This window comes from Biomphalaria glabrata, unplaced genomic scaffold (genome assembly GCF_947242115.1).
Source record: "Biomphalaria glabrata unplaced genomic scaffold, xgBioGlab47.1 scaffold_20, whole genome shotgun sequence".
Lineage (NCBI taxonomy): Eukaryota > Metazoa > Mollusca > Gastropoda > Planorbidae > Biomphalaria > Biomphalaria glabrata.
Window position 1 is genome coordinate 778,937 of NW_026602928.1, and position 24,720 is coordinate 803,656.

Here is a 24,720-nt window from a genome sequence, read left to right on the forward strand (position 1 = left end):
TGTATCTATCTATATATCTATCTATCTATCTATCTATCTATCTATCTATCTATCTATCTATCTATCTATCTATCTATCTATCTATCTATCTATCTATCTATCTATCTATCTGTCTGTCTGTCTGTCTATCTCTATCCATCCATCCATTCATCCATCTATCCATCTATAATAATAATAATAATAATTTTATTTATAAAGCGCTGTTAACAAACAAAATGTAGGCTTAAGGCGCTGTAATAACATTACAAACACGAACACGACAACAGAAATCAAAAACTAATCTAAAAAAGTTTTAAACAAGTAGGTTTTAATGTTCTTCTTAAAAGTGGTATAGCGTGTTGTCTGTCTGAGATCAATGGGGAGTGAGTTCCGAACCTTTGGTCCGTGCCCTGAAAAAGCCCGCAGACCGTAGCTTTTGAGGGAGAAACGTGGCACCACTAAAAGCGTTGAGTCCATTGAGCGCAGGGCTCTCTGGGGGACATATGGAGTAATCAGTTCTCTAAGGTACAAGGGTATCTCATTGTTATATATACACTGATGAAAGTGTGGCGACCTTGTAATCGATTCTCGCTTTCACGGGAAGCCAATGGAGCGTGCTCAAGAGCGTAGTAGCAGAATCTTGTCTTGTTTTTCTAAGTACTATTCGTGCGGCGTTGTTCTGTATACGTTGCAGTTTAGCTATTTCGTCATCAGGTATACCTGCTAGCACGGCGTTACAGTAGTCAAGGCGGGAGAGTATGAATGCCACAGCTAGCGTTTTTGTTGACTCCGTTGTTAAATATGGTCGGATCTGGCCAAATCTATGCAGCTGCAGATAAAGACCCTTGCAGAGCTGACTTATGTGTGGGTCGAAAGATAGTGTTGAGTTGAAGAAAACTCCCAAGATTCCGCACTACATGGACATAAGGAAGCTGGCAGTTCGTGATAAAAAGAGAATCTGTGCTGTCAACTTTTGAGACGTTGTTCCGAGTGTCAATCTTAATTATTTCTGTCTTATCTTCGTTCATCTTGAGTTTATTTTCAACCATCCAATTGCTCAATCACCCTTGCAACGGTACAACTGATTTTCTCTGCCAGATGCGACACCTCTGAGGGTACTGAGGAATCGTATAACTGTGAGTCATCGGCAAAGAAATGGTATAGGATCTATCTATCTATCTATCTATCTATCTATCTATCTATCTATCTATCTATCTATCTATCTATCTATCTATCTATCTATCTATCTATCTATCTATCTATCTATCTATCTATCTATCTATCTATCTATCTATCTATCTATCTATCTATCTATCTATCTATCTATCTATCTATCTATCTATCATCTATCTATCTATCATCTATCTATCTATCATCTATCTATCTATCTATCTATCTATCTATCTATCTATCTATCTATCTATCTATCTATCTATCTATCTATCTATCTATCTATCTGCCTGCCTGCCTGCCTGCCTGCACCTACCTGCCTACCTAACTACCCACCCACCTACCTGTCTGTCTATCTGATCTATCTATCTATCTATCTATCTATCTATCTATCTATCTATCTATCTATCTATCTATCTATCTATCTATCTATCTATCTATCTATCTATCTATCTATCTATCTATCTATCTATCTATCTATCTATCTATCTATCTATATATCTATCTATCTATCTATCTATCTATCTATCTATCTATCTATCTATCTATCTATCTATCTATCTATCTATCTATCTATCTATCTATCTATCTATCTATCTATCTAATCTATTCTATCTATTCTATCTCTCTATCTATATTTAATAATGTTTATTTAGGATACCGTTTCCCGGGTATTCAACTAAAGAGACTTTATTTTAGGTGTGTGACTGGGTGATAGTGTTAAAAATGACGTGCATAATTTTCTAGTATTTTGTTATGAAGAAAAGAAGCATTACTTCCCTTTGCAGATCTTGCGATCCAAAGGGCGGATAATATAATAAAGCTTATCTGTTTATATAGCCGACGATTAACAAGGGTATCATGTGGACTGCACATCGACCAGCCGCCTTTACTTTTTCAAACTAATGACAACGATCTCTTGTAACACAGTCGTAGGCCTGAATGCACGAGGTAAGCAGTTATTGGTCTCGACTGACCACTTGTTGCCACGATCCCGCTAGTATTTTCCAGTCACATAAATTGATTATGCATTCGTCAAGAGTCCTTTTTAGAGTTTATATGTATGTACTGAGTTGATCTAATTGAGAGCACTTTCCATAGCTCACTGTAGAAATAAGTTTGAATTAACTAGAAAACCAATAAGCAGAGTTTGAGTCTCAGCATGAACCACTAGATAAACACATGGATGCTGTAATTATCTTCTCACTGCCATTGATTCCTAACCCAACTGGTTTGCCTTCTAGAAGTATGACGAAAATAAAATGCTTCAATTTTGTCTTCAAAAGTTATGGATATTTCTGTGGTCAAGTTGACAACACATCGACTAATGAAAGAGAAGCTATAATCGCTAAGACTGACATCAACTGGTTTGTTGACACACTGATCTATTTTTACAAAGCTTATATTAACTCACTGCGTCTGTCTTGGTGGATTCTTAACACTAATTTTTTTTCTTCAATTTTTTGAATTTAGAATTAAGTGGAAATTTCGCACAATTATTAATTGTCTATGACGACTCTTTTTTTTTTATTAATAACTCTTGGATTGCTGTGTTGTTCTCGTCGAACCAGTCTTTGTTGGGTCTGCTGCAATAGCCCACTGCCATGGTCGTTGTGTCCTGAATAGTCTGTTTTAGCTGGTTGCCTCTGTGTGGATGATTGCTTCTCTCTTACACACACCGAACAGGAACTTCAACTTGATGTCCATGGATTGGCTGAGACTGCTGCCTCAACCTAAAAGAAAACGGAGGTCATGTTTAGAAGTCCCCAATGGGAACTAATCCAGATTCATAAATCAACGTGAATGACAATCTCCTTTATGGTGTTGACCACTTTACCTACCTGTGCTGCACAGTGTCCAGCGATGCGTCACTGTCCAGAGAAATAGACAACCGTCTCGCAATGGCCAACAGTGCTTTTGGTCGCCTCAAACAGAGTATGTCGGAATAAGTCTTTTCACCTTGCAACAGAAATCAATGTTTATAAGCAGTTGTTCTCAACACACTTTTGTATGGATCCGACATGGGTGCTCTATCGAAGGCATTTAAAGCTCCGAATGATTCCATCAAAGATGCCTTCACACCATTACTACATTAAAAACGACTATTTTCTGTTGGAGGCCGGTGTTGAAAATAATGAAGCAATAATCATCATTTAACAGCTGCGCTGGGTCAGACACTTATCCATCATGGAGACGAGAGCATGCCAAAGGCGATAATCTTTTGTGAGCTTCAAGCAGGGAGGCGTAACAGAGGTCCTTTCTTAGGCTCTCTAAAGATCAACTCAGGCGCCATTTCGCCCTCACTGGCATTGGTAAAAGCAGCTGGTAGCAGATGGCCTCTGAAAGAAACAGTTGGAGAGCTCTCACTTAGGCCGTGGGACACACATTTGAGACCCAAAGATAAGCCCTTATTGAAGACAAGCGTAGTAGACGGAAAGAAAACTAAAATAGACCGCTGGTAATTTCTCACATAAACTTCTCAACAAACAATGAAGTAATATAAACATATTAACTCATCCTTCCTTAAGGTTGTCATCAATTCCTTCATTTTAAAGTTCTTAAGATTGATATCTACTAGGAACTTTAACAACTCGACCACTTCGGGTTGTCTTGACTAGCACAAGTTGTCTATACGTTGGTCTATAACTGTCTGTTTTATTTGTTCAACAGTTTGCTGTTCGTTGTCTTCATCGGTATCATAGTACCCAGAGATGTCTTCTACGAAACTAATTTAAAAAGCATTGATTTCGTTTGTAGGTTTTTCCATCGTTTGTCTTTATGATGTAAGTTCTGGGTGATGTTTTTTTTAACAACTGCTTTCTGCCATGTTTGCCTTAGACGAACTCCCTCTTTCTCTCCTACAGAGTAATTTTAAAGTAAGCTTGCATGAACATCGTATTTCACTTTGTTTCTCATATGTCGTTCTTTGAGTAATGTCTCTGCTTTTTCAGCTACCGATGGTTTTAATAGTTTAGGAACTGTTGGAATGATGTCCCTCATCACTTATCTGAGTATTTCTATACTCGAATATAGCGAGATATGGATCCTTTCCACTTTTGTATGTTTTGTTGAATATCTGCTTTACGATACATACATACACCTCACTTTGACCATTTGATTGAGGGTACCTGGGGCTTGATGTTGTTTTCTTGAATCCCCATTCAGAAGCAAACTCTCTATATTGATAGCTGTCGAATGGCAAATTGAATGTTGAATGACTCACTATTTCTTCTGCTATGCCATGACCAGCAAAAATACCTTTCAGTGCTCTGAAAACACATTCTGCTGTTTTGTTATAAAAAAATACTGTAGACATTAATAATAACAATTAATAAATAGAGACTTTGTGTTAATAATAACAATTAATAAATAGAGACTTTGTGTTGATATAAGTAGACATTGAAGACTCTCATTTTTATTACATTATCCTTTCAAGTACTTTCTCACATAAACATTCACAACAAACAATGACGTAATATCAACATATTAGCACAAAACAATTATTGTATTGGCTAACCATCTATACTTTATTATAGTTTTCACAAGCTGTTTTTCGGATGTAATATTGTCTCACAAATGGACGTGACATAAGCATATGTGCCTCTATTTAAACACACTGATGATTTACTGCAGTAGAATATATTTTCCTTGAGTTTAATGTTTCCGGAATCAAACTACCGTATGCCAAAGGCAATCTTGTTGTTTAAGGAAGTCGGAGTAACAAGTGCCCCGCGAAAACGATTTAACGATCAGTTTAAACGCCGGATGCTTCTGTGGAGCAACACTAATTATAGATGGTTTAATTTAGAGATCAAGCATTATAAAAATCAAATCTGTAATTTTTAATTATTTTTTTTACGTGTGAGTGTGAAATGCGCTCCTAACTAAAATAATAATTATTATTATCCATATTATCTATTTAGATATTTGTCTTACTATTTGTGCATAAAAGTTACATTATAACTAGTCTAGATCTATAGCCTAGTTATAGAAATAAAATATACGTTCTAAACGGTTCACGCTAGTAAGTAAGCGGCTAGTTTCAGTCAAACAATGCAAGATATTAATTAGATAATATTTTAATTTAGATCTCTGATCTAGAATAGAATCAATATCACAGATTTTTAGATCTAGATCTATTTGCTCCAGATCCACTAATCAGTTACAGTCAGTAGTATCACCATCACTCAGTAATCAGATAGATCGATTAAATTCTATTCAATGAGATTGCCGGGGGAACAGAGGAATCTTTGTCTGTTTTTTAAATAAGCATTGGACTTTTATAGAGTCTAGACTCTAGATAAATCTAAATCTAGAGGACTAGATATTTTATAAATTCATATTGACATTGAGATCATAATGCGTTTTACGATCTCAACCTCTCTCAGTTTATGTAACTTGATTTGGAGCTAGTCTAGATCTAGAACTAGGATCTAAAAACTTAAAATAGATCCAGATCTAGATCTATTTTTAGAACTATTATAGTCTAGTCTATATTCCAGATCTGACTAGGTCAACTAGGTGTGTACTAGACTTAGATATAAAATTAATCTAGAGCTAGATCAATTTAGATCTTATTATATTATATCTTATCTTATATATGCAGATGTTACTTAAAAAAAGATGATTATGTCCATTACTATAGAAACTACTGACTAGGTGTAGTAGCACTAGGCTACTACTATAATAGTTTCTAGTAGTGGCTCTAGGAATCTAGACCTATTAGATATAGAGTTAGGTGTACTTAAAAGCAGCTATTCCTGTCATCTTACAAAGAGATTTATTGATCTCCTTTATTATCCTTTACAGAATCTAAAATAAAATAGGGGCGAAATTGGCTGAGCTAGTATTTCACATTCAGGACAGTACTGTTGCTTTTGATTTATAAAATAAATTAAAAAAGCCTATAGACTTAAACCGAACAACTGGTAATGAAACTGCATTTATACATCTTATCTTATATAATATAGATGTTACTTCACAAAAGAAGATGATTACATCCTATGCATCATTCATTCAGTCATGCATATTAACCAATGACTTAAATTCTGCCAAGTCACTGGTTTTTCTGGCCAGCTCAGACAACCCATTCCATGCTCTAATAGCATAGTGTCTAGGACTAGATTTACATTCTAGATTTTTTTAAACCACCATATTCAGGAGAGAGTTCTTTTGAGATGAAAGTGAGAAGGGCAAAGGTTACATTGTCAGAATTGGTGGTTGAGCATAATCTCTTTCTTAGCATGACAAAGAGAATCAAATTGATTGTTTAAATTTTGAGATGCTCTTTCAGAGCTGAGGATTATAATCTACTTACTAGCCCTATTAACCTATGGCAGCATGATGGGAAATGGCAGCAGGGAGGGTATGAGCCCAGGACCATAAACCCAGGATGCAATAGCTAGGAAGTTTATCTATTCAGCAGACTCATTAGCCCAGCTTCTTAATTACAAACAAGTTCAATGACTAATTAGGATTATGTCTGAAAAAAAATCTTAAATATTTTTGTTATTAGTGATTATTGAGGTAATTAGGATGCCAAAGCATTCATTGCTGACTCCTCAAAGAAAGGTCTGAAAGATTAAAATCTGAATTCTTTCAAAATGTGATAAAATATTTCCAGTGTTTGCATACCTTGGAGGTGCAGTGGCTGAGCAGTAAAGTGCTTGACTTCTGAACCGGGGACCGGGGTTCGAATCCTGGTGAAGACTGGGATTTTTAATTTCGGGATCTTCGGGCAAACATCTATTCAATACTCTGACCTATGACTCTTGACCTATGACCGAATTGCTTGTTTTCTGCAGTAGTCCCTCCTTTATTTCCATGTCATACCGCGAGACGTAAAGACAGTCATATTATATAGGCCTAATCTAGTAATATTTGCAGTCTGTTCCTTTCTCACGAAAAACCTGATTTTTTTAAGGATATAAATATATTTAAAAAAAAAAAGGGGGTGGGAAGGGGTGATTTTTGGACAATAAGACATACACCTGACAAACCAAGGATCGATTGATGGTATATCAAATGTGGGTGTGGCTTTGTTATCTAAGGGACGCTACTCCAAAAATATTTGTGTCTCACCTGAGTGAAAAGAAAAAAAAATGGTGGACGCGGTGGATGTTTATTGGTGACAAACAAGTTCAAAGTGTGGAAACTTGGATTTAAAGTGTAACCTAATTTCATTTAAACGGAATGGAATAATTAAACATTTGAGATGATTTCTGTGTAAAGGATGTGGCAATGCCATAAATTCGGAACCTTTCGTTCAAGCTTTGAACAGCGACTGGCACTTAAAATAATAAAATGTTTTCGGTAAGTCAACTAATAACTAGATCTATCTACCTCAATTAACTCAACTCAATAACTTCATAGATCTAGTAGATCTAAGTACAATAACTCTGGTAATGGAGAATGCAAGTCACCGTAAATTTTGTAAATATCAGTATCTAGAATAATCTAGATCTGTATATCTAGATGTATAGATCAAGATATAGGAATATTCCGAATAGGAATAGCACAAACACTCAAACAACACACGACACACACACTCACATAACTATTATTATTAGTCTTTATTAGTATTAAAAAATATTACTATAATCAAATCATTGATCTACTAATAATGCCTTATTTAGTAATTATAAATAATATAATTATTATTAAATTATTATTATTTTTAATCATTATTTTTAATCATGATCTTGATTAGGATCTAGATCTAGAGTAATCTAGACTCTAGAATAATTTGCAATCGTTGGATATAGAATATTTTAGAGTAGTAGAGACAATAACTTGCAGATGATAAAAAAGTCTTTCAATACCCACATTCATCTGGATGACATAAAAATGGCATTGGCCTTTACCAAGCACAGTTGACATACATACAGATCAATAGTATATCTAAAAGGATCTTAACATGAATCTAATTTATTATATTATATATTGATTTCAAGCATCCAAACATTGGATTAAGATTTTGACTAGTTGTTTTTCTCCAGTTGCTAGTGACCTAACAGCTTACTAGTCATAGCTTAATGAGACTGAAGTACTGATAAGCCCTTCAACATAGCCTGTTATCAAAGATGTAATTGCCTAGCGCACTAGAGCCAATAGCTCATTAAATGTGCAGAAAAACCTAAGACCTAAATATATTTACTTTACTTATTATTAAATTATTATTATTTTTAATCATGATCTTGATCTAGACTATAGAGTCCACCCAGCTCTAATGGGTACCTGACATGAGTTAGGGAAAAGTAAAGGCGGTTGGTCGTTGTGCTGGCCACAGGACACCCTTGTTAACACAGAAACAGATGACCTTTACATCATCTGCCCTATAGACCACAAGGTCTGAAAGGGGAACTTTACTTTACTGCATACCTTGTAAAGAAATTGCCTATAATTTTATAAAATTAAATATCACTGATCTAGCAAGAAAATTATCTCATCATCACCCTGTCCCTTGACTTTTGCCATTGGGATGCTGTGACAGTTTCACTAACCAATTCCCTCCACTTTTCCTGATCAACAGATGTTCTAAGCAGGATATTAAGAGAAAGGCCGGTCCATTCTTTTATGTTATCTAGTCAGCTATTCATTGGATGACCCTTTCTCCAATGTACCTTAAAGAATGACTTTTGATAGTGAGTCATGTCTTACAGTATGACCAAACCAGATCAGCTTTCGTCTCTTCACAGTATTGCAGAGATCTTCCTTCTTGCCAGCCAGATTGTTGACTTGCTAATGTACAAACTCGTTAGTCTTTTTTTCCTCATATCTGATACCCAGCAAGTTTCTGTAGCATTTACTCTCAAAGGCTTGAATTCTTCTTAAAGCCTCAGCATTCAGTGTCCAACTTTCACAACCATATATGAGCACAGAGACTACTAGTGAAGAATACAGTTTTGATTTTACTAGGAAGCTGATTTTATTTTTCCAGACCCTAAGTATTTAAACAAGTCAACTTCTTATGTTTGGCCTTTCAATTGTATGCAACATCTCTTACTATCTACATGACAAACTAATATTTTGCTCTTTTCAGCACTAATTTCCTTGCCAACTGCTGTAGCTGCAGCATCTAGTTTTGTGGTAAGATCTTGTACCTGGTGTGTATTTTTTCCAATGAGGTGTATATTATCTGCAAATCTGAGATTGGAAATAGGCTGCTCATTTATGGTCAAGCTAGGAGTAAATCCTTCTAGCGTTTCCATCATAATATGCTCCAGAAATAAGAGCTGGAAAGAGAATGCATCCTTGCCACACTTCTAAGGATGTCCTATTTTGTCCTATTTTGATGTAGGGCTTTGATAACATCAATAATGTTTTTATCTCTGTTGAGCTCTCTCATCAGTTGCAGCATGCCAAACCGTGTCAAAAGCTTTTTTTTTTATAAATCTATGAATTTATTTACCAATTTCTTTTGGTGTTGAAGGCATTTTTCATGCTAAATATTTGTTCAACAGTCCTTCTACCTGCTTTGAAGCCTGCCTATTTTTCAGAAAGGACCTCTATTGAGTCTATTGAGAATTATTCTTAGCATTATCTTACTTGGGTGACTGATCAGACTAATTACTCTATACTTTTGGCATTTTCTCAAGTTTCTTTGCAAATCATTACATCTGGTTTAAGTCTAAGGTTCATATTTAGTCACATCTTTCAACTGTCTAAACAGATTATTCTACAACTTTTGTTTGATTTTGTTAAAAGCATTAATAACAAAACATCACCTTCCAATCTATAATGGCACTAGGCAATGAATTTGTCCGAGAATATGTCTTTCTGAGTATTTAATTAGGTTTTGTTTTTCTATTTGTAAATAAATAATGGTTCAGTGTTTTATGTATTGTTTTTAATTTTCTTTTTATCCTTCAATTAGAAATTGTGTGTTGTTTTAATAATAAGTCTCATGTTTATAACAAGTTGCTTTTTGGTTTGCACAGAATTGACAGTTGGATGGCTGCCTGGTCGTGCGGTTTGCCTGCTGGACTGTTATTTGGATTTATTGAAGGTCTCGGGTTCAAACCCTGCCCACTCCCATCCCCCATTGTCCTGCAGGTTTGGACTAGGAAGTAAACTATCTTCAACTGTGAAGGAACATCCAAAACATGTAAAACAAACAAACAGACAGAAACAAATATTGAATCTACATTGCTCTACATCTTCCCAGCAGTCACTATGATGCAAGTACTTAAACACTTTTACAACTTTCATGGGTTCTACAGTCTTTGTTCAACTTGATTTTTTAAATATTTTCTTTTATGTGTTCTAACATTAAAAATTTAAATAGTGCCATTCATAATTTAGGATATATTTAAACATTTACATATTATTTTTTAAAGATATTAATAATAATAATAATAATAATAATAATAATCTTTATTATCCAAAAGGAAATTAGTCTTACAATTTGTGCATTACACCAAACTAAACATTATAACTATAGAAAACTAATTTATATATTCACAACAGACTCACTCATAATTTAATAATAAATATATATATATATATATATATATATATATATATCAACTGTCAAGAAATATTTAGGATATCTATAAATAAGAATGTTTACTCCTTTAAAAACAAGAGTATTAAATCTAAAAATAATAATACCCATCCCTTATGATTTGTATTTATTATATTATTTTTTCAATTATCTATTTAACAATGTCTTTTAAAGATGTTACATGTGCTTGTACTAGAGATGGGAAATGAGCTGAACCTGAACCAAACAAACTGAACTCAAACCTCACTTACAACTGAACTGAACCCAAACTTTAAGACTGATCGGTCTGAACTGAACTTAACCAACTGTCCTTACCTTCACCAAACTGAATCAAAGATTTTGCAATATTTTTTAGTAAGAAAAAATAAAACTTAGTGTCAGTGAGAGGATTGGACAGTTATTTTTAATTTTTGGATAACTCAGCTGGATCATTTTGGGTCGTCTTCTTTTGATTCACAGCCAATGTACTGTAACATTTAACATTTGTGCTTTAATGAAATGGGAGAATAGAAGAAACTAAAAGTAGACTCAGAATGTAGAAACTACCAAGAAAAGTGGCAGATCTTTGTCTTTTTATGGAGTATGAAAATAAGTCAATATTTTTTATTGGTATATAAATGTTTGTAGATTTTTTTAAACAAATATTGCAGCATTCTTAGTTTGAGCCACAAAGAAAAAAATTGCTAAGAATCATCTAGAAATTAGAAGATTGTTTTATCTAATTATTAATTGAATTAAACATTATTACATATACCTAATTTTGCTATTACAATACTGCTTCAACTTGGTGTCTCATCAATACAGTGTGATATTTAAAAGTTGGTTTTGGATAAACATCCTACATCCCATGAATAAGTGTAAATATTATATTCACGTGGAAGGTGCTGTGACTAGGTGGTAAAGAGCTTGACTTGCGATCCAAGGGGGTCCCAGGTTTGAATCCTGCATCTTAAGGTGGTAGTCTCTGAGTTCACCAAGCTCTATTGGGTACCTGACATTAGTTTGGGAAAAGTAAAGGCGGTTGGTCATTGTGATGGTTACATGACACCCTCGATAACCGTTGACCACAGAATTTAATGTTTATAAAAAAAAAACACTGTAAAATATATGCTTTAAAATTAGTGAGTTTTAAAGGCCTTTCTTTTCTTCACTTTCTTATCATGAAATGAAAATAGTATTATAAACAAAAAGCACATCTGTTCATCAAACATGATTATATAATGCTGATTTGAAAGTTGGCTAAATGAGGTTAATAATAGCTTTAATGATACTTAGAAACATTTTAATGAAACACACAGGGTTAAAGCTTGCTAAATAGACTAAGACAATTACAAGAAAGTTTGACAAAGTAGATAATTTTGTTAACCTAATTTAATGAAGTATCCCTAATATAGTAATTAAATAAAGTAAAAAAGTTTTAAAGAACCTGCCAGCATGTGGTTTGCACTCTAGAAGGTAGTTTGATGGTCACAGGGTTGAACCCTGCCCAATGACATCCCCCACCAGACTGTTGGAGTTTTGGGCTAGGATGTAATAATCTACAAATTTGAAGGAGCATTCCAAACATGTAAAAAAACAAAACAATAATCATTACATCTGTGCTACACTGTACTGGACAAGTATTCATTTATAGTGGCTTAGATTCTGGATTTCACCCATTCACATAATTATTGATACATGTCCTATAGTGACCGCTACCAAGGGACTCCACATATCCTGATTAGAGATTATAAACTAGTTGATTCATTCTATAGAGTGTATCTCTTCTACAAGTTATCCAGTCAGTCCGTCTTTCACTTTGTGTAGCCTGTCAACTCTTTAAAGCTAAGTTCTACAAGTTATCCAGTCAGTCTGTGTTTCACTTTGTGTAGCTTGTCAACTCTTTAAAGCTTATTATTCTATTTGTCACCCTTCCAGTTCATCTCTTAATGAGGGTGCAATTTCTTATCATGTTGGTTTTCAATTCATGTAATATGTGCTATGACTCTTATCTTGATGGTCCTGGGTTTGAATTTTACCCTCTGCCATCCTATCTCTCTCCATCCTGTGGGAGGTTTAAGCATTTAAGCAACAAAACTTAATTTTCAAAAAATAATTTGAAACACAACAACAAAACATGTCTAAGCTATGCTTACATTCTCTGTTGCTGACTCAACTGTTTGATGCAGGTTTACAACACTGTAAAGTGCCTATATTGTTGCTCTTTCATTGCCTTGCCATGCTTTTAGAGTGTGTCAGATTCTTTGTGTTAAGTTGATACCTTCTTATAATCAAACATTTCATCAAATTTGATGATAACTTTCTGTCATACATACCATTTAGAATGCCCCAGTCTAATTAATCTCAGGCAGACCCCATCACATCAAAAACCTATTGTTCTGAGCATCTGAGACTCTTAAGCATACACCCAATAGAATTTTAATCTTGTTCAACAAATAATAATATGTTAATAATAATCTCGTTTACATTACTCCATTTTTTGATCCATCTCTTATCTTTCTTATTTCAACACAAATTTGCACCATTTCACATTCACACTATTATCTTATCTTATATAATACAGACGTTACTTCAAAATTATGCGCATGTAACATCTTGGGTAACCAACATTTTGTTTAGTAGTGCAGAAAAATTGAGAAGAACAGATCAGCAACAAAAAAACTGGCTAGATGACAAAGAATAAATTGTTTTATATTATGTTCTAAACTATCATGAATTGTAATAAACTTAAATGGAGTTCTAGTTATATCTTTTGATATTTTTTTTCCACATCATTTTCTTGAAGATAAATGATTACTTGAATTCACCAGGTGTCCTCCCATGTTCTATACATTTGTGTTTTAACATAAATTAAAAAAAATCTTTTCATTACAGCAATAATAGAAAAAAAAAGTTGTTACATAGTGCAGAAAATATTTATCTTGAACTAATTCTTATAAAGTTTTTTTTCTTTCCTTTGCTTAATACATACTTCATTAATGAAGAAGCAGGTCATAACTTTTTAAAAATTGCTTTTGTGTAGCACATTTTTCATGCTTATAGCATGCTCAGGGGGCTATGGTCTAATCTTTTTTGCTTTTTTTGTGGATCTGTGTGAGGAGGACCTTTTTGAGCTGTCTTTAGATGCTCAGCAAACACAACCCAGATTGAGTTGGGTTTTTAAATCAAGTCCCCTTAATAGGTAGCCTTGTGGTTTATGCCATTTAGCCACACATCCATATTCATAAAGTAAGCTGTTTAGAACAAAGGCGGCAAAGAAAAACAAAATGCAGAGGAATGTCCTTATTACAATGATTATGATGTTTTCTATTACAGATAGTAATGTGAAAATATCTGTTATGGTTTATATTCAAGTTGATTTTATGTATTTCAGGTGGAAGAAAAGCCTGAGTTTCTTTAGCATAGCTAGACTCTTTATTAAGTTTTTCATCTGGTAGTTTCAATGGGAAAAAAAGTTATAATTGTACATTCAATGACTTCTCTGTTCTCATTTATATGTTGGAGGTTTCAGACAAGTAACCCCATACCTACGATGAACTGTGCAATGGTTTTCAGATCTGGTAGCTCTCCTAATAGTTTTTGCTCTATATAGGGCCCTATAGTGGTTTTTGGGACTGGTGTCTTATTCATTTAATGACTACTTTACACTATGAACATAGAGGAAGGTATTGGGAAAATACACAGATATATCTCATTATTCTAGATGTGACTCTTCATTGCTTGTGATGTCACACTGTATTTATGTTGTAAACAAGGCTGCTAATTACTGTCAGAATTATGTCTGTATTTTCAAAATTTAATGAAAGAATTTTTGAAAAAAGACTATATGTTTTTACAGCCTCTCTTAATTTGACATTGTTGATCTGTTCCTAGTCTATTTTACATGCTCTTTACCACAACACCCCATAGATTAAAGTAAAAAGTAAAGTAATTCCCTTTTCAGATCATGTGTCTATAGAGCAGATGATGTTAAGGTCATCAGTTTCTGTAGTCCATAATAAATGAGGGTATCATGGCCAGCACAAAAATCAACTGCCATGTCAAATCAGTTTTCATCATATGCATTCAATTCTATTTTATTTTGGTTTGTAAAAAATGTTGGTATTTATTAAATTTTGACTAGCTTATTCTTGTATGGGGTGTAGTATGAGTAGTAAAGCACATGGCAACAAGCAACAGGTCTAGAGTTCCAATCCTGGTGAAAATTAGGATTTGAAGATCAGGATTTTTTAAAGATGCCCATGAATATACCAAACTCTAATGGGTACTTGACTTTTGCTGGGGAAGTAAAGACAGTTGGTCTTTGTGCTGGCAACATGACTCATTAACCAATGGCCATAGACATCACCTAACCCTAACATCATCTGTGTCCAAAATATGCAAGATCCGAAATGGGTACCTTTACTTTTTTACTTCTTTATGTAATACCTTCAGAGTGCCAGAATGATCAGAGAATTTTTCGAAATGGCTATAGCTAAAAAAGCTTGTCTTTGATGAAGTAGATGCTGTAGGAAGTAAGTAATTGAATTCCTTTTTTTTTTAATTAACTGCAAACACATATTACTGATGGGAGCGCAGTGGCTGAGTGGTTAAGTGCTCGGCTTCTGAACCTGTGGTCCTGGGTTCAAATCTCTGTGAAGACTGGGATTTTTATTCTTCTTCTTCTTTCTCATTGTTATGTTGGAGTGTTCAGATGACTAGACCAATACATGAGATGATCTGCGCAGTGGTTTCCAAATCAGGGAGCTCTGGGATTTTGAATTTCAGGATTTTTTGGGTGCCCCTTAGTCTACCCAGCTCTAATGGGTACCTGACATTAGTTTGGGAAAAGTAAAGGCACTTGGTTGTTGTGCTGGTTACATGACACCCTTGTTAACCGTGGGCCACAAAATCAGATGACCTTTACATTGTCTGCCCCATAGATTGCAAAGTTTGAAAGGTTAACTTTACTGTGAACCAAGAGTGGGATTTTTTAATTTCAGGATTTTTGGAATTGATCTTTATTTCACCGAACTCTAATGTCTACTTGACTTTAGAATTTAGCTGAAGAAAGCAAAGGAAGTTGCGCTTGTCACATAACTCTCCTTAATTATCTGACATAAAAATGAGTGACCTTTACATCATCTGTGCCATGGTTGCATATGCTAATGTTATGTTAAATTAAAGATGTTCCTACTGTTATTACTGGTCGTTAACCGGTAGCACCATACTGTTGGTAGACAACTAAATCATTGTAAGAGTAATATATCTTAACTAATAAAACTTCAAATAACTTGAATAACTTTTGTGAACAAAACTAAATATAACTTTATTTCTAATATAGACAAAATAACTTGTGATCAAATGAAATAAATTTAGTAGACTTTAGTAATAATATCTTTAAAAAAAACTAGCTCACTATAATAGCACAATCTTTCAGTCTCATGTTCTGGAGTCGTCTCCCTTAACTAACACCAAAGGATGGCAATGCCACCTATGTTGCATCATTCACAACCAATCACTAATCTCTTCCTACAATCACCATATAAACACACACACCATAACATCTACCAAATAAAAACAGTCTTAAAATACATGGCAATAGAATTTGATGGAACCACGAGGTTCTGACCTCAAAATGGGGTGTAACAAGTTTGGATTTAGTGGAGCTAAGAATTTAAATTGTTATATTGCAAGGTTGATTTATGTGGCTGATCAAAATGTCATGTGCCTCTTGTCTCCCAGGTGGCTGGGTCTATGTTGAACGCCTTTAGAGAAGTTTAAGGGTGTCCCTTAAGGGTGTTTCTTTGTCCGCCTAGCAAGCGGTTTCCTTCCCTTAATAAACAGAGCTTAGTTTAGGCTCTATTTAAAACTTTTTTTCCCCCTAATTCTTTCGTCCTGTGCCACCCCAGGAGTTTCGATTCTATTTGAGTTCCAGAAACGGGTCGCCGTGCTTTTTTTTTTTTTGGCTTATATTTTAATTTTCTGGATATGGTTGTCGACCACATTTCTCAGTTCCTCCTCTAGTCTCTCCACCGCCGTCTTTTCTTTGCCTTTCATCCAGACTTTTGTCCTTGTCATCCACACCAGTTGTCTGTATGTTGCGGCAATTATGTTGCCGAGGATGTCCGCCTCCCTCCTCCTGGCTGCCGGAATCTGGTTTGTCGTGATGGCCCTGTCCACGTCCACCGGGAATTATGTTGCCGAGGATGTCCGCCTCCCTCCTCCTGGCTGCCGGAATCTGGTTTGTCGTGATGGCCCTGTCCACGTCCACCGGCACCCCAGTGCTCCCGGACAGTAGCCTTCCCAGGTTGTTTTTTGCTGCTTGGACGACGGGGCATCTTAAGAAAAGGTGCCCCTCATCTTCCAGTTTTCCGGTCCTGCACATTTTGCACCCTTTCTTTGTGCCTTTTCTCTCCGAGGTCGGGGTCATGTTGAGGATCAAACGGTAGGCGACCTCCCGTGACCTCGGAGAGATGTGTTTGTTGTGCAGGTTTCTGAAGGCCGTCTGGTAGTCTACGTCTCCATTATGCCATTTAATGCGTTTTTGGAGGGGTGTTGCTTGCTGCCGTATGAGTGTATATTTCTTTTGTTGTTTTGTGTATGTGTTGGGTGTTGTCTTTAATGCTCCTAATGACTGCTTCGTGAAAAGGTGTTGTGTATGTGTTTGAGTAGTGTGTGTGAGTGTTCTGTATTGGTATCAGCTTCTGGAGACGTAGACCGATTAGGTAGATGGCAAAACCGTTCTTTTCCGGTGCCTTGGCCAGTTGCCCCACGTACTTGAGCCTCAGAGCCCGAATCTTAGTTGCAAGGTCTTGCAGTCCTATGCCGCTGTTATGTTTGTGTTGTATTAGTGCTGTGTGTTTTACGTTTGCTATTGTGTTCTTAAAAATAAAGCTGCGAGTGATTTTGTTAAGTGTTTGTATGAACTGTGGTGGGGGTTCTGTTGTGGTTGCTTGATAGATGACTTTGGGGAGTATTAGTGTGTTGTATATGTGAGCTCTACCAAAGATTGTCATACCTATGTGTTTGTATTTATCTAGTGTCTTTTGTGCTCTTTGGATGAGTGTATCCCATGTTTCACTGTGTAGGGGTTTGGCGTCCTCGTGATCCCGCATATCTTTAGGGTCTTTCCGCTTTGTAGGCCTTCGGGGAAATCTTTTCTGTGTTTCCATTTGCCTACTCCCATTATGGCGGATTTCCCTAAATTTATTTTGGAACCACTGGCTTGGCCTTATTTTTTAAAATGTTGTATTATGTTCACTATGTCGTTTGTGTGTGTTATGAGGAAAGTGGTGTCGTCTGCGTATGCTTGTATTTTGATGATGGTTTGGTCGCCCGGGACTGCTAGGCCTTTTATTGTTGTGTCCTCCCTAATCTTTTGTAGGAGAGGTTCTATACATAATGTGTATAGTGTGGGGGAGAGGGGGCAGCCCTGTCTAACTGATCGCTCCACTGGGAATGGGTTAGACAAGGTGTGGTTCACTAGTAAGCTGCTCTGTGGGTCAGCGTACATTAGCTTAACCCACTTTATTATTTTGTTTCCTGTGTTGTTTGTTTTCAAGAATTTTGAATAGGAAGTTGTCTACTCATTCGAATGCCTTCTCCTGATCGATGGTCAGACTACTAGTTGTGTGTTATTTATGTCTGCGTATGTTCTGATGTCGCGTATGCGGTGGTTCATTGTATCTATGTTTCTTCCTGATGTGCTGCAGTGTCGGTTTGGGTGTAGTTTGTTCGCTAGTGTTTTGGCTAGGATTTTGTAGTCTGTGTGAGAAGGGAGATGGGTCTGTAGGTGTTTATTAATTTTGGGTTGTTTTTGTCTTTCTCTAGCACAGTGATGTAAGCCTCATTGAAGAGATGCGGAAGTTTGCCATTTTCTTGTGCATTATTAAAAATTGTTAAAATGATAGGGCCTATAAGGGGCAGAAAGGCTTTGTAGAATTCGGCTGTTAGGCCGTCTGGTCCGGATGTTTTATCGTTTTGAAGGCTTTTGACTGCTAAAATCTCTGTCACGGAGTGTGAGTAGTGTGTCTATTGCGGTTTTGTCTTCTTTTAGTTGTTTGCAAAATTTTAGTGTTTCATTTTGTGCCTCTGCGTCTGTTTTTAGCGGCCCCCGAAAGGGGAAAAGACGCTATTCGTTTTGTGCGAAATGTCTGTCCGTCTGACCGTCTGTCCGTCCGTCCCGTTTAGATCTCGTAAACTAGAAAAGATATTGAAAATCCGACATCACAATAATTTAGACCATTCAAAGTTATGATGCAACGGCTACTTTTTTTTTCTGAAAGCGAAAAATCTAATTTTTAAAATCAGTTATGCAAGCAGTTTTTTTAAAGAGAAAAGGCTAATTAGTATGCATTATAAGTTAGACCTAATTTAAAATGAATAGTAATCTTATAAACTCCATTTGTATGAACATTTTTTTTATTGCGGAAATTATTTTTTTTTGAGGATTCGAATAAGAGATTGAGCCTTTTCAAAACAATTGGATCGATTATAAGACATCAGTTAGGCCAAGGGAGACGCGGTGGCTGAGCGGTAAAGCGCTTGGCTTCCGAACTGGGGGTCCGGGTTCAAATCCTGGTGAAGACTGGGATTATCAGCTTTGTAATCTTTGAGCGCCTCTGAGTCCACTCAGCTCTAATGGGTACCTGACATTAGTTGGGGAAAAGTATAGGCGGTTGGTCGTTGTGCTGGCTACATGACACCCTCGCTAATCGTAGGCCACAAAAACAGATGAACTTTACATCATCTGTCCTATAGACCACAAGGTCTAAAAAGGGAACTAGTTAGGCCAGGTTCACATCTAACTTTACATTCACTTTCAACTATCCTTTGATCTCCGGGACCGTTGGGGCACTACACAAGATCTGTTAACCTTCTTTCTCTATTCTTATCTCTCATTTGTCTTTGATATAATTTCATTTGCATGTTCTTTCTGAAAATATTGAAGCCTGCCTGGATGGACCTTTTCGGGGCCGATTTTGAGTTTGTGTTTCCACACAAACTGTCTTTGTAACCTTGTTCTTTCGTGTAAATGCTTTGGAAGTGTTGTTTGAATGCCTCAGCTATATTTTTATTGTCTTCTTGTGTGTTGCCTAGTGTGTCTGTTATTTTATCTATGTTGCGTTTTCTTTGTATATTCTGTTCTATGGTTAGGAAGGCTTTGGTTGGCCCTTCTGTTATGGTTCTTTGTCTGCATCTTTTTTGTGCCCCTGTGTATTTATAGTCTAATAGTGTTTGTAGTTCTTATGTTGTCTCGATGTCGATTGAGTCTTCCTGTAGTGTTTGGAGTTTTTCTTTTCAGATGTTTTTCTTGTGTGCGCTGCTTGTTGTTTTGAGTGGCTATTATTATTGTTTGTTGTTTTAGGCTTCGTTTAAGTAGTGCCCAAATGTCTTCTGTGTTAGTGTTTGGGTCTGTTGTGTCGAAAGTGTTTTGTATTAAAGTTGTTATGTTTTTAAAGTAATTTGTGTCTGTTAAAAGTGAGTTGTTGAATTTCCAGTGTGGTGATTGTTTCTGACTTCGCCTCGTACTGGTCACATTGCGAGGTTACGTGACTCAAACACACTCGCACTTATATAGGGTCCATAGGCTTTCTAGAATTGGATGGAACGTCGCTTGACCTCTGGTTGATCACAATCGCCGTGACTTGTGTGCGTAATATTTACAACACGTGTACGGGTCTTTGCCGAACTGGCGTGTACTGTTTTTCTTCGCGGTGGACCGCTCGTCTAGCGCTGGCCTGGGGCGATTTGCGTAGTCCAAAACACACACAGCACTACCCCCATCTGTCTCACCACCAGGTTTATAACAATAGTTATACAATGAAAATGACATGTGATTAATGATAATAATAAATGAATATATATATATAATGATATAGTTCAAATTAAATCTGTGGCATTTTACGTCTCGAGAGACGATCTTTTCCCTTTTCAACTTCTTGTGTGACTAAAGAGGCCAATCCTTCATACACAGCTGCAATCGCAGGTTGGGCATATGTGATCACCAGGCGCCGTTGCGTTATCACCCTTCTTTCTGCTTCTGTAGTGTATGGCATCTGCAATCCGAGACCCTTCCTTTATGCTCTCTCTCCATGTAGATCTATCCATTGCTACTTTTTCTCAGCTGCTAGTGTCGATTTTTAAGAGCTTCATGTCGCGTTTGCATAGTTCAATTTAAATTCTTAAATAGTATTGTATAGAAATAGTATTGACCTCATCAATATTCCATTTCAAGACAAAGATTCTGTAAACTGTTCAAGGTAACATTAGTATCTTCTAGCCAGGTCGAATGTTCACCGACGATGAAGAATCAAGGTTCAGAGTAATATCAAAACTCCCAACGTCACAACGTAAACCTAGAATTAGCGCGGGTCCTATGAAATTGCGGGGCCCCCTGCTGTCGCAAAAGTGCGGAGCCCACTGCGGTCACCTAAAGCCGACACTGCAAAATAGCGGCGTATACTACGCCGCCGGTCGAGTAGTGAAGCAACAAAAAAATGTTTACTATCACAACTTTTTACGCAGAATTTAAATATGTCAATAGCCCGAATTTGAAAAACCATCGTAATTTTTCTTTAAATAATCAGCCACATCGCCCCAATATCAGTATATCTAATTTGAAATCTACTTAGTATCTAAAAATAATTTTGATTTAAGTCTTATTTTGGAGGCGTGGTGGCTGAGTGGTAAAGCGCTTGGCTTCCGAACCGGATCCGGGGTTCGAATCCTGGTGAGTCCACCCAGCTGACATCAATTTTCTTAAGCAAGGTCTGAAATAGGATTTTTTTTAAAAGGTCTTATTAAAAAAAAATAAAACCCTCTATGCTAATTATGAGAAGAAATTTTCAGGGATCAATCATATAAACGATAATAAATGTAAAGCGTGCTACGAAACATCACAATTATATGCCCATGACGGTTTGTAGTTCGACTGCACACTAGGCAGACCGTATGGGAGCAACACTAACTCATTTTGTGTCAACTTGGTTTAAAAAGTGTATGTTCTTTCGAAGAGCTTTGATCTATATATATTAATAGTATAAAAAAACAGCACTCCTATTGGTTCGACGCGTTCGTTTTCTGTGGCGTGCTCGCCCGATTTCCTCGCAAGGGACCGCTTCGTCGTCACTCTCAGTTTTGTCACGCACAGATTGAAAACTAGGTCACTTAAAGTATCGTCGTGTGGAGCCAAGAATTAAAGTCGGCAAGGTGGTAAAAGATAAGGAAAGCTTATGTAAGCTATAGCATCTACATTTCCAAAGTTTTGAAACAAGAGCACTGTGACACTAGGTATCTCCTCAAAAGCCATATCTCTATCATGAACCCAATGAACTCTTTGGGCGCACCATCACTGAAGCTAACAGTTTAGCTCACTACAACAAACACATCACCACCACTGAAGCTAACAAATTAGCTCACTACAACAAACACATCACCATCACTTCTCTGAGATTCAGACTGCCGCCCGTCTCCTTCTTCCTGGTGAGTTGGCCGAACACGCTGTCAGTGAGGGTACCAAGACCATCACCAAGTGCACCAAATGTTGATAAAAAATGTACAGCCACTTCGATGTCTTTGTTAAAAGATGGGAGGTCAACTTTTTTTTTAAAGCTTATATCAACTCACTCTGCCTGGTAAAATGTTTTGTACACTTTATTTCTCACATATGTTTCCAATCGCACACAATTATTATCTTCTTATCTTATATAATACAGACGTAACTTCAAAAAAGAAGATGATTACGTCCTACGCGTCATGCATGACTTAAATTCTGCCAAGTCACTGTTTTTCCTATTAATATTAAGTCTAAAAAATCTAGATCTATTACAAGTTGGATTACATAACTAATACAAAACAATTGATACAATTATTCTAAATATAAGCTTTATTTTTTTTTAAGTGATATTTTTTTTCTTTTTCTTGTTATGTGATACTTTCCCACTCCAACATGAATTAGGTCAATGTCATCATCTTCCTTATTTCCCGCGTTTAGCACAGGTTAAATCACGTGACAATAACACATGTCTAGTCTACAGGGTATTAAGGTCAACGTCTTCTCCCTTTTTTTTTTAGCGGCCCCCGAAAAGGGAAACGACGCTATTAGTTTTATGTGGTTTGTCTGTCCGTCCACGTTCACATTTAGCTTCACCTTTACTTTCACCTATTCCTTGGTCTGCTGGACCGTTGGGGCACCACACAGGATCTGTCAACTTTCTTTGTCCAATCTTCTCTGTCATTAGCTTTTGATAGAATTTTATTCTGATATTCTTTCTGAAAATATTGAAATCTGCCTTTTTACCTGCCTGGGTAGACCACTTCGGGTGCTGATTTTGAGTTTGTGTTTCCATACCAACTGTCTTTGTAACCTTGTTTAAAATAACTTTGTAATTGTTACACTTTTTGAAATGGCCATAAACATTGCTCCCTTAGTCCACAATGTTTCATCTAGACTCGGCCAGCTAATTGTCTCTTCTAACACAGTTTTTCCAAAGTGTGGTAGCCTACGCGAATCCCAAGGGATGCAGAAAGAGTTTGAACGGAATGCGCGTTGCATTGCATTATTTATGATGTTTTAAAATACTTATTTATTTTGTTCAGTTAATACATTAAATTAAAAGTCAATAACTTTTCAATCACATTGTATTTGATGTATTACAAACTAAAACACCGAATATAGAAAGAAGAATGTGAAGATGAGAATGTAGAGATGAAAATGTAGAGATAAGAATGTTAATATGAGAATGTGAATATAATAATGTGGAGATAAGATTGTGGAGAAAAATGACAGCTGCACCTGCAAAAAATTGAAACAACTGAAAAGACAAAGCCATAACCCTCGACACTAAATTCAGACCGATGCGCTCCCTGGTCACTGCCACATTCGTATGTGTGTGAATCGTGGACGATGACTCTGGAACTAGAGAGAACGATTCTAGCAATGAAATTTAGATGATATATATTTAATATATGAGGGTCCTAGACATCCCATACAAAGTCAGCATCACAAAGGAACAGATAAGAATGGACCTCATTCACCAATCGTAAACAAATAACATTTAGTCACGTGATCTTATTGATAAAACAATGAAAAAAACTGTCACGTGACAACCATCATGAATTAAACATGAGATCGTAAATTATATAGAAGAGATAAAGCACCACGTGGCTAAATGTTGTTTGTTTACGATTGGTGAATGAGGTCCATTAAGATCACAACGAGATTGGACCCCAAAACGACCTGCTAATAACTGTCAAAAACCTCAAACTAAAACTTTATGGCCAAATCACAAGGCCTCATTTCTTGCAAAGATCTTCCTTCATTAAACAGCACCAGAATAAAGAAGAATAGGCAGACGGAGAAAGCGATGGGACTCTGGGAGGACAACGTAAATGAATAGTCGGGCCTGTAAGATAGAGAGGAATGGAGAAAGATGGTCGACAGATCATGTGTGGTATCCCAACGGTTAAACAGTCTAGGGTACGTGTAGTGCTTGGTCTCTTCAATTATTAATTTCTGTACTGCTTCTCTTATTTCACCACAAAACCAAAACACGAATATGTTCATAGGAAATAAATTTCATGTGTTCGTATCGGCGTGTGTGTGTGTATTTGTGTTTATGCGCATGTGAATGATGATCCTATACGATCAACTGTTTCAATTCAAGTCGCTATGTTGACACGTGTATTTTGGGTCGTGTTTTTTTTATTATCATGTGCTATAGCTTAAGATTTTAGTATAGGCCTATGAGTTTCACCTGCGTGGCTAGTATTTAGAAACTAGCTGTGTTGTTCTTCATTAAACTCTAAAAAAAAAAAAAGGTGACTAGTCACGCTCTATTAGTTCACATAGCACTTAACTCAATGTTTCTCATACTGTATCCGGGGACCTCAAGAATCGGCATGACGAAAGGATTTCCACACAACATGAAAACTGTATATAATTTAAAATGAATTCTTTTCTAGAAGCCAGTTTATCCAATAGGATAATTTCAGCAACAATCGACTCGCCCCTCACTACTTTATAAATATCTATATATAAATATTTAAAAATGCTCCGCGACAGAGATGTCTTACTTAGCACG